The sequence below is a fragment of the Puma concolor genome, chromosome B2 (assembly GCF_028749965.1).
Source record: "Puma concolor isolate L17-30 chromosome B2, mPumCon1.1.hap2, whole genome shotgun sequence".
Classification (NCBI taxonomy): Eukaryota; Metazoa; Chordata; class Mammalia; order Carnivora; family Felidae; genus Puma; species Puma concolor.
In genome coordinates, this window is record NC_141671.1 from 55,909,491 (window position 1) to 55,926,260 (window position 16,770).

General features: G+C 38.3%; 1 protein-coding gene and 1 pseudogene across 1 annotated transcript in view; both read left to right on the forward strand.

Moving 5' to 3' along the window:
• Nucleotides 1–16,770, forward strand: part of PRIM2 (DNA primase subunit 2) — a 342,261-nt gene that overhangs the window by 301,993 nt on the left and 23,498 nt on the right. The window lies entirely within an intron of this gene.
• LOC112862182 (protein S100-A10 pseudogene) lies at nucleotides 9,496–9,933 on the forward strand (annotated as a pseudogene).

Genomic DNA, 16,770 nt, shown 5'->3' on the forward strand with positions numbered 1-16,770 from the left:
AGGCTCTGAGCCATCAGCCCAGAGCCCGACGCGGGGCTCGAACTCACGGAGCGCGAGATCGTGACCTGGCTGAAGTCGGACGCTTAACCGACTGCGCCACCCAGGCGCCCCGGCCTTTTTTTTTTTAAGCCATTCTGACAGGTATAAGGTGATGTTGTGGTTTTGATTTGCATTTCCCTAATGATAAGTGATGCATCTTTTCATGTGTCTATTGGCCATCTCTATGTCTTCCTTAGAAAAATACCTATTCATGTCCTCTGCCCATTTTTTAATCAGATTATTTAGGTGGGTTTTTGATGTTGAGTTGTATAAGTTCTGTATATATTTTTCATATTAAGTCCTTATTGAAATGTCATTAACAAATATCTTTCCCTTCTCAGTAGGATGCCTTTTCATTTTGTTGATGGTTTCCTTTGCTATGCAAGACTTTTCTTTTGATGTAATCCCAATAGTTTATTTTTGTTTTGTTTTCGTTGTGTGAGGAGACAAATTCAGAAAAAATATTGCTGAGATCGATGTCCATGGAATTATGGCATGTTCTTTAGAACTTTTATGGTTTCATGTCCTACATTTAGGTCCTAATTTACTGTGGGAAGCAAGAATTCTATAACTGAACCACCAGTGCTTAAGGCATTTTGAATTTGAATGTTTTCCTGATTTTTCTGATAGTTTGTTATTAGTGTGTAAAAATGCATCCAATTTCTGTATATTAATTTTGTATCCTACAACTTAACTAAAATCATTTATTACCTCTAACAGCCTTGTGGTTTTTAGTGTTTCTACCTTAAGATCATGTCGTCTGCGAATAATGACAGTTTTACTATTTCCTTTTAATATGGATGCCTTATACTGCCTTTTCTTGTCTGATTGCTGTGGCTAAAATTTCAGTACCATGTTGAGTAAAAGTAGCAAGAGTGGGCATCATTTTCTTGTTCTTAATCTTAAAGGAAAAAGTTTTGGGGCGCCTGGGTGGCACAGTCGGTTAAGCGTCCGACTTCAGCCAGGTCACGATCTCGCGGTCCGGGAGTTCGAGCCCCGCGTCGGGCTCTGGGCTGATGGCTCAGAGCCTGGAGCCTGTTTCCGATTCTGTGTCTCCCTCTCTCTCTGCCCCTCCCCCGTTCATGCTCTGTCTCTCTCTGTCCCAAAAATAAATAAAAACGTCGAGAAAAAAAAATATTAAAAAAAAAAAAAAGGAAAAAGTTTTTACCTTTTTACTGTTCAGTAAAATGTTAGCTGGGCATTGTTATACATGGCCAGCATTATATTGAGGTATGTTCCTTGGTACTCAGTTTGTTAAGAGTTTTTATCATGAACAGATGTTTAATTTTATCCAGTGCTTTTTGCATCTATTGAGATGATCATACGATTTTTTCCTTCATTTTGTTAATGTGTTTTATCAAGTTAATTGATTTGCAAATGTTGAACCATCCTTGGGTCCCTGGAATAAATCACACTTGATCACACTTGATCACGATAAATCACACTTGACCTTTTCGATGTATTGTTGAATGTAATATTTGGATTTTTGCAACATCTATGTTCATCACAGATAATTGGCTTGTAATTTTTTTTTAAATGTCTTCATATACGTTTGGTTTCAGGGTGATGCTTAATTCATAGAGTGAATTTGAGGCATTCTTTCTCTTAATTTTTTGGAACAGTTTGAAAAGGAAAGGTATTAACTCTTGTTAAAATTGTTGATAGAGGAAGATAGTGGTGTGGGAAGACTCTAATATGATCACCTTGTCCCATGGATACAATGAGATAACACCCCTGTCAGTGTAAATGACCTGAAGATTGGTAAAACAAACTCTCCCTGATAAACATAGAGAAGAGGCCACATTGAAGAGGAGAGGAAGGGCAGAGACACATTAGGGAGGGACACCTCAGGCATGGACAGCCAAGAGGAGCATATCCCCAAGCCAGGTACCCCAAGCATGGGGGACCCACTTGGGAAAGAAAAATCTTTATAAAATTTGGCTTTGAAAGACCAGAGGGACCTAATTTTGCAAGTTCTTGTAATCATCAGGAATTAACACCTGGAACTTTAAAAAATCAAGCTCAGCTCTGGGAGACCCGAAAGGACAGAGTCCCCACCCTTAGAGACTGCACAACAGCCCCATAGATATACTGCATAGAAGCAACAGTTTGAAAAATGCCAGGGGTATACAGAAGGGATATTTCTTTACTAATCTCAGAATGTGTGCTGGCAGGGCAGAGATCATTGGGAGACTTCTAAAAGAGTGGGTGCCCTTTCCTTTTCCACCCTCCAACCTAAACACAGGGACACCTGTGGGAACCAGCACAGCATCACACACACTACCCACCTTGCTAACAGCATGCTTCACCCTTCATTCTCCTGTGGACACCAATACGCCCTTGGCCAGAACCCATTCAAAACAGTGCCACAAGCCTGGCAGTGAGCAAGCAGCCCCAAAAGGAATACCACTCGAAACTGACTCCTACCCCAGGGCGAGGGGAAGATAACACATACCAGTCCAGTTGCAGCCCCACCAGTGAGCTAGAGGAATACATCTAGTCTGACTGTAGCCTCCGCCCACCAACAAAAGCCATCTCAGAGGACAACACAGAGAAACCCACCAGCTGTGGTGCTACCTCATCTCTGGCAAATGCCTTGTCTGCCTCAATTCAAGTCCAAGGCAGTCCCAGACTGGCCCACCAATAATACAGGGGCCAAACCCTGCCCACAACACGCAGAGAGCCATTGCAGATGACTGGACAGATAGTAAATGCAGCTCAGCCACACAACACCTGTGAAGTGACAAGGTCTGGTGCAAAAGGAACATTTCACTGCAGAGCACTCAAAAAATCTTCATAAGACCACTACTTTCAAGAGCAAAAGATGTGGCTGACTTTTCTCACACACAGAAATAGGGTGTTAGACAAAATGAGGAGACAGAAGAATATGTCCCAAGTGAAAGAACAGAACAAAATCACAGCAAGTGACCAAAATCCAACAGATAAGGAATATGCCTGAGAGAGAATTTAAAGTAATGGTCATAACAATACTCACTGGATATGAGAAAAGGGTGAAGGACCTCAGTGAGACCCTTAACAAAGAGATATAAAACATCAAAAAGAACCAATCAGAGATAAAGAACTCAATAACTGAAATTAAAAATGCACTAGAGGGAATAAATAGTATGCTAGGGGAAGAAGAAAAGCAGATGAGCTACCTTTGGGGCAGAGTAATGGAGAGCAATCAAGCTGAGCAGGAGATAGAGAAAATAATAAAAAATGAAAATAAACTTAAGGGAGTTCACAAAAGCAAAAATGAACTATTGGGACTTCATCAAGATGAAAAGTTTCTGCACAGTGAAGGAAACAGTCGACAAAATTTAAAGGCAGCCTGCAGAATGGGAAAAGATATTTACAAATGACATATCTAGGAGTTTTATTTATTGGGAATTTTTGATTCCTGATTCAATTTTATTGTCAGTAATTGTGTGCTCACATTTTCTATTTCTTTTTATTCAGTGTTTGTAAACTTGTATGTTTCTAGGAATTTATCCATTTCTTCCAGTTTGTCCCAATTTTTTGGCATGTAATTTTTCATAGTAGTCTCATAATCTTTTGTAATTCTGTAGTGTTGGTTATAACTTTTCCATCATTACTGGTTTTATTTATGAGTCCTCTCTTTGTGTTGATGAATCTTGCTAAAAGTTTATTGATTTTATCTTTTAAAAGAATCTGCTCTTAGTTTCATTGATCTTTGCTATTGTTTTCTAGTCCCTATTTCCATTATCATTGCTCTTACCTTTATTATTTTCCTTCCATCTACCAATGTTAGGCATTTCCCCCCACCCTCATTCCCTTAGGTGTAAAGTTAATTTGAAATTTTGTTTGTTTTCTGAGGTAGACTTTTATCATTAAAAACTTCCCTTTTTGGGGCGCCTCGGTGGCTCAGTCAGTTGAGCGACCGACTTCAGCTCAGGTCATGATCTCATGGTTTGTGAGTTCAAGCCCCGTGTCTGGCTCTGTGCTGACAGCTCAGAGCCTGGAGTCTGCTTCGGATTCTGGGTCTCCCTCTCTCTCTGCTCCTCCCCCGCTCGTGCTCTGTCTCTCTCTGTCTCAGCAATAAACAAACATTAAAAAAAAAAAAAACTTCCCTTTTGAACAGCTTTGTTTGCATCCTATTTTTTTTGGAAATTTGTGTTAGCATTTTCCCTTGTCTCCAGGTATTTTTAGATTTCTCATTTGTTTTTCTTATTGGCTCATTAGTTGTTTAGTATCATGTTGTTTAGCCTCTACTAGTTTTTTTTTTTTTTCCATTTTTTTCTTGTAAATGATTTCTAGTTTCAAAGCATTAGGAGTAAAGGTGCTTGATATGATTTCAGTCTTTGTGATTTTACTGAGACTTGTTTTTTATGGCCTTTCATGTGATCTGTCCTGGAGAATGTTTATGTATACCTGAAAACAATATGTGTTTTGCTATTTTTTAAAAAAACTTTCATATGTCAGGTCCCTCTGATCTCATGTGTTATAGCCATTGTTTATTGATTTTCTGTCTGGATGATTGATCCAGTGACATAAGTGGGGTGTTAAGGTTCCCTACTATTATTATGCTGCTGTCTATTTTTCTCTTTGTATCTGTTAATATTTTGCTTTATGGATTTAGGTACACCTATATTGGGTGCATAGGTATTTAGAATTGTTATATCCTCTTGTTGGATTGATCCCTTTATCATTATGTAATTCCCTTCCTTGTCTCTTGTTACATTCCTTGTTTTAAAGTCTATTTTGTCTGAGAGATATTTCTGTCTATGTTTCTTTTTGTTTCCATATGCATGGAATACCTTTTTCCATCCTTTCATTTTCAGACTGTATGGGTCTTTAGGTCTGAATTGAGTCTCTTGTAGTTTGCAAACAGATGTGTTTGGTTTTTTTATCCCTTCAGTCACCCTATGCCTTTTGGTTGAACATTTTTTCCATTTATATTTAAATTATTTATAGGTATGTACTTATTGCCATTTTCTTGATTGTTTCCTGGTACTTTTTGTAGTTCTTTTTTGTTCCTTTTCTTACTCTGTTTTTTGTGATTTGTTGAATTTCTTTACAGTTTTATTTGGACTTTTTCTTTGTTTTTCATGTATCATAATTTGTGGTTACCGTGAAGCTCATATATAATACTCTTTGTTATATACCAGTCTGTTTTAAATTGATGGTCACTTAAGTTTGAATACATTCTAAAATCACTACATTTTTACTAACCCCCACCACATTTTTATATAGATATGTATAAAGATATTTTACATATTTTTATTTTGTGTATTAACTAATCGTTGAAGGTATAGTTGATTTTACTACTTTGGTCTTTTATCCTTCATACTAGCTTTATATATGGCTTCAACTACTGCAATAATGCAGGTGGTCAGGGCTGGACCCTAATTTGCTGGGCTCTGAGGTCTGGCCACAGCTATTTCAGGTGTGCTGGTGGGTGGTGCTGAACACTCTCTCCCCTTTGCAGAAACCACTTTGTAGGGATGGCAGTTCTAGTTGAGGCTGCCTACTGGATGGTTTCAGTCAGCAACCACTTCAGGGGACACCCCAAGTGCTTTATGATAGCACCTTATTCTGTTTTCTTCACATCAACATCATTTGGTGAATGTTCATTTTTATTTGTTTTTTGTCTGAAGCATAAACTCCCAAGAGAGCAGTATTATGTTCATCTTGTTTATCTCTCCATTACTTATAACGATGACTAGTAAAATAGTACTTCAGTAAAACTTGAATGAGTGAATGTATGGGAGAAGACACTTTTCAGGTTTTAAAGCTTTACATCTCACTTAGCTTTTTGAGCTATTGTTATAAAAAATGCATCTGAATATATTTTAAAGTTAATGTCTTTTTTTTATTTTATTTTTTATTTTTTTTTAATTTTTTTTTTCAACGTTTTTATTTATTTTTGGGACAGAGAGAGACAGAGCATGAACGGGGGAGGGGCAGAGAGAGAGGGAGACACAGAATCGGAAACAGGCTCCAGGCTCCGAGCCATCAGCCCAGAGCCCGACGCGGGGCTCGAACCCACGGACCGCGAGATCGTGACCTGGCTGAAGTCGGACGCTTAACCGACTGCGCCACCCAGGCGCCCCTAATGCCTTTTTTTTTTAATGTTTATTTTTGAGAGTGAGAGAGAGAGAGAGAGAGAGAGCACAAATGGGGGAGGGGCAGAAAGAGAGGGAGATACCGAGTCTGAAGTAGGCTCCAGGCTCTGAGCTATCAGCACAGAGTCAGACGCGGGGCTTGTACTCACAAACCATGAGATCATGACCTGACCTGAAGTCAGACACTTAAACAACTGAACCACCCAGGCGCCCCTTAATGTCCTTATTCAGTGATTCACAAATTACTCAGCATGCAGTCTAGGAAATAGAAATGAGTTCCTCGGCACTGTACAAATTAAAGACATTTATAGCCAGAAAGGAGTGGAACAGGGAAGTTACAGTTGGCCAAAAAAGTGGATATCTTATCATAAGGTCACTTTCCTTTAGAGGATGGCAGGTGTCTTTCAGGCAGATTAGGTGCCAACTAGGTGATTCCTGATTAGCTAGTTTAAGATTCTATTTCTGCGAGAGCTCAAACTATAATTAAGTCAAGTTTCAATTTGGTTAGATGGGGCTTAGCAAAAGTGACTTCCTTATGGTCCTAGTGTCTTGTTTATAATTCACTCTTTTGATCAGACTCTGAGCCTGAGAGATGTGATAAAAATTGAAGGTACTACCACTACTCTCAGCTCCCACTCTGGAGTTCTGAGGGCTTTTTTGCTGAATCTCTGTGTTATTCATCAATCATGTTGTCTTTTTGCTGAATCTCTTAGTGGAACTCTTGGGTCATGATGTTGCATTTATGTTTTTTAAGTTGGTCACTCTCTTCATTCCTTTTCTGACATGCTTATCTAAAGAGGATCGTTTGCTGCTGGTTAGCTGCTGTAAACATGCGTTTAAAGCTTTTGAGAGAACAGTGTGCACCAGGGAGAGTACTAGATTATTAAAAGCAACATAATTCCCAGTGTTTGGGGTTCATATCAGAACCATGGTCCCCAGAACCCAAAGCAATTCGAATCAAGTAAGTCAAAGAAAAACTGCATTGAAGGAGTTACTTTCTTAAGCCATCTGGCTTTTTCATTGAACTACTGTGGCAGAATCCCAACTGTCCCAGAAGTGTCAATCCAAGTAAAGTGAGGGGTGTAGGCCATAGCACAAACATCTCCTTGCTGTGCTAAAAGATAATCAAGAGGAACTTTGGCCAGAGAGTCTAGGTATTTTTGTTAGGTTTTATTGCTATATATATTGCTTTAGCAGTAGATTCTTCAATATCTTTAAGAGTAAAAAAGATGTTCCTAATTAAGATACTAATTTGATCTTACTTATAGCCAGAGAATTCAGGAAAAGGATGGCCAGAGGAAAGAAGGAATGCAAAGAAACATCTTTTTTTTTTTTAATTTTTTAAAATGTTTGTTCATTTTTGAGAAGGAAAGTATGCACACACGCGCTGGGGAGGGACAGAGAGAGGGGGACAGAGGATTCGAAGCAGGCTCTGCACTAACTGCAGAGAGCCCAGTGCAGTGCTCAAACTCACTAACCATAAGATCATGACTAGAGCCAAAGTCAGACACTCAACCAACTGAGCCACCCAGGTGTCCCTGCAAAGAAACATTCTTGATCTGATGTCTTAGGTGGAAGCAGTCTACCTCAATCTAGGCTACGTCTTTCCCTAGTCAATTTGATTTAGAGGGCCATTATTTTCAAAGAACAGGATGTCATGTGAGGACTTTTTGAGCTGTGAAATATGCAGCCAAGATTCAATACTTTGTAAAAGTACCTTTGTAGGGTCCTTTTTCTGGAATCTCACTTTTGCAAAAGCATCAGAGTAAAAGAATAATTGTCTACATATGACAAAAGACTTAAAAAGCCTGTGGCTAAAGATGTGATGAGAGTTTATTTTAATGTAATTTACCAGGAAATTTGCTTATTTCTGTGATACACAACATTTTAAGAAAATGACTGGAATTATGACTGATAACATTATACCAGGACGTATCAGATTTCTAGGAATTTCATACAGTTTCTAGAATACATAATGAATAACTCATATCCATACAAATATTGCCTAATAACTTTTAACATCACTTCTTATTTGATAATGCTTTCCACTTAATTGAACATATCAAATAACCAAATTAGTTTAACATTTTACCAGGTGAAAGACAAATCCTCTGATATTTTTCAGGGGCCTTCTGGTAAATCTCAAAGCTTCTTTCATGTAAAAAAAGACTGTTTAGAATTTGATTTGGGGAAGTCATCAAACCTTCAAAAGGTTTGCACATTTGACCAAATATGATCACAGATCATTATGGAATAATACCTAATTACCAATTTAAGCAAAGTAGATGTTAAAGACATATACAGAAGGTTACATAGTTGTGCACAAAACTTAGCTCTCTTAATATTGAGAATATTGGGTTTTCTTAAGCAATCACAGAGCTAGTAAAGACAACAGGTAACACAGTAAATTGTTTTCATAAGACACAAAATCTTTGCCGACCATTCAGATTACTTAAAAGGTAAAGAAACTTTCATAGTTGCTTAAAGCAGACCAAAAGTCCAAGAAACTATTCTAATTGTGCAGCAGTGTCCTTTTGAATTTAAAATTCATTTTAAAAATTAAATCCATTCTAATTATAGCCAGCTGGATCACACGTAAAATTTATTTCCCCAGTTTTTTAATACAAACTTTCTATTACTTTTCTATCCTGATTTTATATATGATTTTGTCATATACTTGTAGTTACTTTACAACAACTATTTTACTTTCCTTGCCTGTTAGACATAATCATTGCTAAAAAGTTTATCTGTAAACTCTCATCCAACTTATCTCTCTTTAAATCATTTTTTATGTATTTAGATTACTCTTAAAAATTTCACAATATGTTAATCAAAATTAGACATCCTGCTAAGTTTTTTTTGTTGTTGTTGCTGACATATTTTTTGTAACATATCACATGAACTTATTTGACTAGTAAACCAAGTAGAATGAGAGTCATTTGTATGCACTATTATTTGATGCTGATGACTGTAAAGACATACCTATTTTAATTAGAGTAACAAACTTAAGCTAGCTTTTGTTTACTGAAGATGACCCAGATGAATTTGAAAGTATTTGGTTTGGTTTCAGTATTTCTGAGTCTAGAAATTCTTAATTTTATAGGCACTTATTTTTCTTTAAGCCAATTGAATAGAGCTGTTATACAAATTAATTCTGGCAGTAGCATCCAGAGGTAGAAGAATGTGACATAACTACAACATTTATACATAAACACCATGAACATATAGAAAGATGCAAACAAATACCTTATTGTTCTAAAATTTTAGCCATAGGAATGTTCTCAGCAGAGGTGAGAGCTGGTGGAGGCTAGGCATGAGCTCCCCCCACACCTACTTGGTGCTAAGGCTCCCAGCCACAAAAACCCCATCTTAAATGGAACATGCCATGGAAACCATGATGTTCATGTTTCACAAAGTTTGCTGAGGATAAAGGCTGCTTAACAAAGGAGGACCTGAGAGTACTCATGGAAAAGGAGTTCCCTGGATTTTTGGAAAATCAAAAAGATCCTCTGGCTGTGGACAAAATAATGAAGGACCCAAACCAGTCCCAAGATGGCAAAGTGGGCTTCCAGAACTTCTTTTTGCTAATGGCTGGGCTCACCATTGCATAAAATGACCATTTTGTAGTACACATGAAGCATAAGGGAAAGAAGTAGGCAACATTGAGCAATACTCCCACCCAATGAGAGTTCTCCCACGGGGTCTCTTAAGGAATCTGCCCCACAGCTCCCTCCCCTGTGTAAAGGATTCCATGAGCAAATTGAGACTCTCAGAAAATGTACAAATAAAATCTAACCCCCATTTGAGAAACAGAGAAAGAAAAGTCAGTGAAAACCAGATAAACTTTTGATTATTATATTGCTTGCATCCTCTTGCCCTCAATAAACAAATTCCTTTTCTATTTCCTCAGAAAAGTAATAATAGTAAAATAAAAATAAAATTTTAGCCATGAGTCAGGTGTGATGATGCAAAACTTACTTGTTTATAAAAAAGCAGTTGAATCCAAATCATATTTCTGACAGATGGTATAAGTTAAGGTTACCTGCTCAGATGCCTAAAGCTTTTATTCATTTGTAAAGAAGACTTTTAAGATTTTCATAGACTTTGTTTTCAAATAGTCCTCCCCACCCTTTTTTATCTTCTGATAAAAATTCCTCCCTGAAGTTTGCATTTTGAAGAGATAGCCTACATAGGAGTTACTGAGAAGATAGTAGTAGAACATCTGCATTTCAAGGACCCAGGGAAAGAATGAATGTCCTTCTAAGCAGGGCTTTTGTTTCCTGAATTCAGAATTTTACAGTACTTAACCAGCCTTCTGAGATGACTGAGGGTTTTGGTATTGACAGAAAGGATAAGTGGCTTTGAATTGCTTCTAGAGCTGCATTTTCTGTCCTGGTAAAGACCCAGTTCATATGAAAAGAACAGTTCTTAATTCTTCAGTGAGTCAGTAGCAACCTGAATTCAAAGGCTTTACACACTCATGCAACTACATTATCTTCAGTTTGCTTGTTTTTATCAAGGAGAATATCTTCAATGAAGATGGAAATCAGAAGAATTCTATATTCTAGATTTAGAGCTCTGTTTTTGGGATATTTGTCTTTACCTCTGGGTAGCTTAGGTGACAAGGCCTAGAAGTTCCTGTCAGGCTTTAAATATGAGCTTTCAGTTTGCCTATCTCTGTCAGTAGAGCTACTTTAAAAAATCCTTTCAAAATCTTGTCAGCTTTTAGCCAGACAGACAGGAAATACTTCTGGCAAAATCAAACAACTCTATGGATACAAGACATGTCCCCAAAGAGGGTACAAAGGATACAACCCTCCCAAGATCCAGAGCCATTCCCAAAGATAGCTGAAAGAGAAGAAAGACTTTCACAATTCCCCTCAGGGTCTGCATGTGGTGAAGCCCAAACTGCAAATGGAGTGGTACCATCATTTCTGTCTTACCATATTTGGGGGATCCCTAACCTGACATGCCAAGCCAAGTCATCAGAACACAAAATGAGACATATGAGAAGGAAATAGTTGTCTGTGAGAGAGAAAGGATCAATAACCAGTGGGTCTGGATTTGGAAAGGAAGGGACAATGTGAAATTTTACCTTCTCTCAGCTGAGTACTACAGATAGAGATCCAGGAGAGCTGACTTTGTTAAGATTTTTCACCTTTCACTGGCTTTTGCCAGTTTTCCCAGGATCCCATCTGTAGGTTCCAGAGTTGAGTGGGTTTCAGAGTGTAGGTCCAATATTGGCATGATTTTCCCTTAATTTTCATTTATTCTTGGCTATTTAATGGAATAACTTGTAGCAATTTGCAAGAGAATTCGTAGAGTCCTATCAACTCTGAGAGGGGCCTATATGAGGACCCTCCAAGAGTAAATATGGTGGCATCTGTAAAGTCACTAACTTGGTGGACTTTCTCTTATGGTTGTATGACAGTCTTTTCAGAATGGAAAGGCAGTTCAGATAGAAGATTAGTAGTAGACTCTGAGTACTCAGGTAAAGGAGGATAGAGGGGAGTAGTAGAAGTCACATCAGCCTTAGTCTTGTAAGTGCCTCTTAAGTCTTTTCATTAGCCTTTTATAATGAATCATTCAGTGAAGCTGTTTTTGAATCTTATAGCCTTTTGGAGGCTTCTGCATACCAGTTCAAATAGGTATCCTATTTGTTTGATTTGGGAACTCTTGCTTTCAAGTGCACTTCTTGTTCCCTGTAAAGGCGTTTTAATTCTAGTTTGTCTTAATAAGATTTTGCCATTTTTATAGATATGTGTAGCTTCTAGGACCACAGTTTTTAGATATAAAATAAGCAGTTGTGCCAGATGGTAGTATACTCATTTTTTTTTTTTAAATATGAGGATTCCATTTCTTTAATTAGGCCTTCGGTTTCTTGGAGCCAAGTTAATGCCTGAAAAGGGGTATGCCGCTAGGTTGGGGATTTGGGGTGTTTTACAGTGTACCTCGTTGCATAGAATTTTTTTTGAGGTTGGCAGGTGACCTAGTGTCAATCTAACCCATTCCATGATCAGTTTATCCTAGTATGGGAGTCTTAGAGTTAGGTGGCGAGGACTCTAATACAGCTTTTAAGCGCTTGATCCATGCCTACAAATTTTGCAACTTTGGCTTCTGTGACTTCCATTAACAGCAGATCTGTTAATCATTTTACCTCATGTGCACATTAACAGAAACCAGTAGTAACCAAGGAAATGGACTGTGCATATCAGCAGTAACCAAAGAGAGAGTACTGTGGACTGGCCAAGAAAAGGCCTTAGGTATGTACCACTAGCAGTTTCCAAAGTGGAACTAGAGACTGAACCATCATACTGCAGCAAATGGGGACCATGGACTGAACCAAGGGCAAGGAACTCCGATTTTAGATGTAATTGTCTGCCAGCTCAAGCCTACCTGCTAAATAAACCCTTGACTGGGACTGTGGACTAACCATGGACTAAGGACTGGCTCTCTGTTAGAGCCTCCTGTCAGTCTAGATTGACCCATTAATCCTGGACTGGAAAGCCATTTAGATCAGGAGCGTACAACACAAAGAGAGTGGTGCTCAGAACCAAGAGGAACTTACCCATGTCCCTCAGAAACAGTGAGAAAGACCTAGAACCCAAAGGTTCATGGGCCTCAACTCTCGTGTTTCTTATTCCCGAAGCCATCAGAAGTTTCTGGGTTCCACTCCTGCCATCAGCCTGTTGAACAAATATCAACTAAGTACATTTTTAAAGATCTTACTGGCTTTATTCAATGATTGATGAATTGGGCAGCACCCAATCTAGTAGATAGAAGATCCAAGGAACAGTTCTATTATAGGTTTTTTGTTTGTGGTTGCCATGAGGTTCATATATAACAATCAGCAGTTTTAAGTTGATGGTTACTTATGTTCAAATGCATTTTAAAAACATTACACCCCCCCCCATGTTGTATGTTTTTTGAAGTCCTACTTTACAACTTTTTATTTTGTGTTTTCCTTAAGTAATAGTTATAGATATAGTTTATTTGCTATTTTTGGTTTTTAACTTTCATCCTAGCTTTATAAAGTGGTTAACCAACTACCTTTTCTATACGTTAGCTTTTACCAATGAAATTCTTTCTTTCTGTCTTTCTCTTTCTTTCTTTAAAAGGTGAAAGATTTATTCGATCTGAAGAGAAACCAGAGTATTGAGATTTTTTTTTTTCTTTCATAAGTTTCTTCTAGTTACAGCCTTTTGTTTTCTGTCTAAAGGAGTCTTTTTAACATTGTAAGGCTGGTTTTGTGATGATGAACTCCTTTAACTTTTGTTTGTCTGGGAAACTATCTCTCCTTCAATTATGAAACATAACCTTGCCAAATAGAGTATTCTTTGTTGTAGGTTTTTTCCTTTTAGTCCTTTGAATATATCATGCCACCTCCTTCTGGCTTGCTCATTTTTTGCTGAAAAATTAGTGGATAGTCATATGGGGGTTTTCCGGTATAAAACTAGTTGCTTTCCTCTTGCTGCTTTCAAGATTCTCTCTTTATCTTGAATTTTTGACACTTTAACAATTATGTGTCTTGATGCAGACCTCTGGGTTCTTCGTCTTGTTTGGGGCTCTCCATGATTCCTGAACCTGGATGTCTTTCCTTCTCCAGATTAGGGAAGTTTTCAGCTATTATTTCTTCAAATAAATATTCTACTCCTTTCTTTCTTTTCCTTTTTGTACATAAGTGAATTAGTACACTTGATGTTCCAGAGGTCCCTGAAATTATCCTCATTTTTTTTTAATGTTTTTTTCTCTTTGCTATTGAGTTTAGATAATTTCCTCTACTCTCTTTAAGGTTGCTGATCTACTCTGCATCCTGTAATCTTCTTTTGATTCCCTCTACTTTTCATTTGTTATTATATTCTTTAGCTCCGATTTTTTTTTTCTTTCTTTGTTGAAATTGTCACTTTGTTCATCCATTCTTGGGTTCAGTGAGCATCCTTACGACCATTACTTTGCACTCTATCAGGTAGATTGCTTATCTCCCCATCGTTGTCAGTGTTGTTCTTTTTTTAAGGTTTTATCTTGTTTTTTTTATTTGGAACATATTCTTCTGTCTCTTCATTTTGCCTGATTCTCTGTTTTGTTACTGTGTATAATGTAGAACAGCTGAGTCTCCCATTCTTAAAGGAGTAGCCTTATGTAGAAAGTGTCTTTTGGGACCCATAAGCACAGTCCCGTCAATCAGCAGAAGCATGAACACCAGGGGTATACCCTGTGTGGGCTGCATGTACCCTCTTGTTGTAGGGTGGGTCATGGCTGCTGCAGGCACACTGATGGGTAGGGCTGCCACTAGGGGCAGGAGTTGTTTCCAGGCTGACACCACCCACTGGGAGGTGTGATGGGAATGGGGGCCACTTTGGCGGTGCATCTGTTGGGGTGGGCAGGTTTGTAGGGGAATGCTGGGGCAAGGTGAGCAGTGCTATGTTGATCAGAGTACCAAAAGTGGTGCCTGTCAGCACTTCCAATCCAGATAAAATTCCTATAGATTCCTTCACCTCTGGCACATGCCTAAAATTAGCCAGTTCATGTATGGCCAAAGTGCTTGCTTTTCAGATTGCTGCCTCTGTGCGGGTTTGTGGAGCAAGCGATTTTGTGTGCACACTTTTATTTTCCTGTAACCCCCTGACTCTCCCAAAGTTAAGCCCCACTGATTTTCAAAGCCCTAAGTTATGTGGATGTGTCTTTTCAGTGCAGGTCCCCAGATCCGGAGTAGCCAAAGTGGGGCTTGAACCCCTCACTCCTCAGAGATCTTTGCATTGGTGATATCCCTCCCACGTGTGGGCCCTGACCAAACTGTGCCTCTGCCTCCCCTAACCATCTCGATGTGACTTTTTCTTATATCATTAGTTGTGGAAAGCTGTTCTGCTATTCATCAGGTTGTTTTCAGAGAGAGCTGTTCTATATGTAGTTGCAGTTTTGGTGTGTTTGTGGGATGAGGTGAGACAGTATCCTCCTGCTCCACCATCTTGATCAAGAATCTCTGTGATTGGGGCACCTGGGTGGCTCGGTCGGTTAAACGTCCAACTTCAGGCCAGGTCACAATCTCATAGCTTGTGAGTTCAAGCCCTACATTGGGCTCTGTGTTAACAGCTCAGAGGTTGGAGCCTGCTTCAGATTCTGTCTCCATCTCTCTCTGCCCCTCCCACTCTCATGCTATTGTCTCTGTCTCTCAAAAATAAATAAATATTTTTTAAAATTAAAAACAAGAATCTCTGTGATTGATTTTTTTAGCACTTGAAATGTGGCTGGTCCAAATCAAGATGTACCACTGAAGGCAGTGGTGTATTGGTAAACCAGCTAGTGGAGGGGTCGGGTAGGAGAGCCTTGATTTATGTCATTTGCTGATTTCTGTTAATGTAAGTACTTCTGTTGTGGCCAATTTTAAACTACCAAAGTGATGTCAAAACCCTGACTTGGAAAGTCATAATGCACAATTGATTCTCAGAAGCCAATGTGAGTCAGCTCTAGTATAACACTTAAAGGATAAAATATATACCAGGTTTCAAAAATTTAAGTGAAAAAGCATTATAAAATATCTCAGAAATATTTTATATTAATTGCATGTCAAAATGACAATAAACTATTAATTCAAATAAGTTAAAATTAATTTCATTTGTTTCTACCTTTATTTTTTTAATGTTTATTTGTGAGAGAGAAAGAAAGAGAAAGAATCTGAAGCAGGATCCAGGCTCTGAGCTGTCAGTACAGAGCCTCATGTGGGGCTCGAACGCACGGACCATGAAATCATGACCTGAGCTGAAGTCAGATGCTCAACCAACTGAGCCACCCAGGCAATGCTTATTTTTATTTTTTTAATGTTTATTTATTTGGGGGGGACAGAGAGACAGAGTGCATGCCGGGGAGGGGCAGAGAGAGAGGGAGACACAGAATCTGAAGCAGGCTCCAGGCTCTGAGCTGTCAGCACAGAGTCCAATGTGGGGCTTAAATCCATGAAGCGCAGGATCATGACCTGGGCCAAAGTGGGATGCCTAAGCAACTGAGCGGCCCAGGCACCCCTGTTGCTACCTTTTTAATTATAGTTAGAAAGTTTAAAATTATAGATGTCATTCATTATATTTCTGTTGGAGAACAATGCTCTAAATAGTTACATGGGACTACTGAGCCTTTGGGACTAAGTATTAGAGTGATTAGTTTCTATTTCCCTATCATATTTTAATATTTGCTTCTAGCATACAATTGTATTTGACCAATTAAAACTGATGTTTACTTTTACATGTTGACTCATAAATTAGTATAAATATTTTTCAAGTTTTTTAGTTGAAATGATGCATTATTTACAAATATACTTATGTATTAATATTTTTGAAACTTTTTTCTCATTTTAGTTTTTAGGTTTTTTTAAGAGAAGAAGGAAATGTGTTTTAGGAGTTTTACTGGGCATAACCATTAATAATATATTTTTAAGTTTATTTATCTGTTTTGAGAGAGAGCACACATGTGTAAGTGGAAGAGGAGCAGAGAGAGAGGGAGAGAGAGAAAATCCCAAGCAGGTTCTGTACCACCAGTACAGAGCCCAACGCGGGGCTCAAACTCACGAACTCTGAAATCGATTAGTTCATATGTTCAAATAGATCGAAGTCAAATACTCAACCCAGGTGTTCCAATAATTATTTTAAAAGCAAAT